Source organism: Arachis stenosperma, chromosome 2 (genome assembly GCF_014773155.1).
Source record: "Arachis stenosperma cultivar V10309 chromosome 2, arast.V10309.gnm1.PFL2, whole genome shotgun sequence".
Classification (NCBI taxonomy): domain Eukaryota; kingdom Viridiplantae; phylum Streptophyta; class Magnoliopsida; order Fabales; family Fabaceae; genus Arachis; species Arachis stenosperma.
Genome location: NC_080378.1, coordinates 55,857,690 through 55,859,210, shown reverse-complemented (window position 1 = coordinate 55,859,210; position 1,521 = coordinate 55,857,690).

Sequence of the window (1,521 nt, the reverse complement as noted above, 5' to 3'; positions counted from 1 at the left end):
ACTTCTACTTCTTCTCCAATCATGATGCTATGAATCATGATGGCCCGGTCTAGAGTAACTTCAGACCGGTTGCTAGAGGGAATGATTGAGCGTTGGATAAACTCCAACCATCCTCTAGCCACGGGCTTGGGGTCATGCCTTCTCAATTGAACCGGCTTCCCTCTTGAATCTCTCTTCCATTGGGCGCCCTCTTCACAAATGTCAGTGAGGACTTAGTCCAACCTTTGATCAAAGTTGACCCTTCTAGTGTAAGGATGTTCATCTCCTTGCATCATGGACAAGTTGAATGCCAACCTTATATTTTCCGGACTAAAATCTAAGTATTTCCCCTGAACCATTGTAAGCCAATTCTTTGGATCCGGGTTCACACTTTGATCATGGTTTTTGGTGATCCATGCATTGGCATAGAACTCTTGAACCATTAAGATTTCGACTTGTTGAATGGGGTTGGTAAGAACTTCCCAACCTCTTCTTCGAATCTCATGTCGGATCTCCGGATATTCACTCTTTTTGAGTTTGAAAGGGACCTCGGGGATCACCTTCTTCAAGGCCACAACTTCATAGAAGTGGTCTTAATGCACCCTTGAGATGAATCTCTCCATCTCCCATGACTCGGAGGTGAAAGCTTTTGCCTTCCCTTTCCTCTTTCTAGAGATTTCTCCGGCCTTGGATGCCATAAATGGTTATGGAAAAACAAAAAGCAATGCTTTTACCACACCAAACTTAAAAGGTTTGCTCGTCCTCGAGCAAAAGAAGAAAGAAGAGAGTAGAAGAAGAAGAAATGGAGGAGATGGAGGTGGCTTTGTGGTTCGGCCAAAGAGGGGAGAAGTAGTGTTTAGGGTGGGTGAAAATGAAAGAGTGAAGATGGGTTTATATAGGGGTGAAGAGAGGGGTAGGGTTCGGCCATTATGGGTGGGTTTGGGTGGGAAAGTGGTTTGAATTTGAATGGTGAGGTAGGTGGGGTTTTATGAAGGATGGATGTGAGTGGTGAAGAGAAGGATAGGATTTGATAGGTGAGGGGTTTTTGGGGAAGAGTGGTTGAGGTGATTGGTGAATGGGTGAAGAAGAGAGAGGGTGGTGGGGTAGGTGTGGATCCCGTGGGGTCCACAGATCCTGAGGTGTCAAGGAAAATTCAACCCTGCACCAAGTGGCGTGCAAAAAATGCACCCTTTACCAATTCTGGCGTTAAACGCCGGGCTGGTGCCCATTTCTGGCGTTTAACGCCAAGTTCTTGCCCTTTTCTGGCGTTTAACGCCAGTCTGGTGCCCCTTTCTGGCGTTAAACGCCCAGAATGGTGCTTGACTGGGCGTTAAACGCCCAACTGCTAACCTTACTGGCGTTTAAACGCCAGCAGGATCTTCCTCCAGGGTGTGCTATTTTTCTTCCTGTTTTTCATTCTTTTTTTTTGCTTTTTCAATTGATTTTGTGACTTCCCATGATCATCAACCTACAGAAAACATAAAATAACAAAGGAAAATAGATTAAATATAACTTTGGGTTGCCTCCCAACAAGCGTTTCTT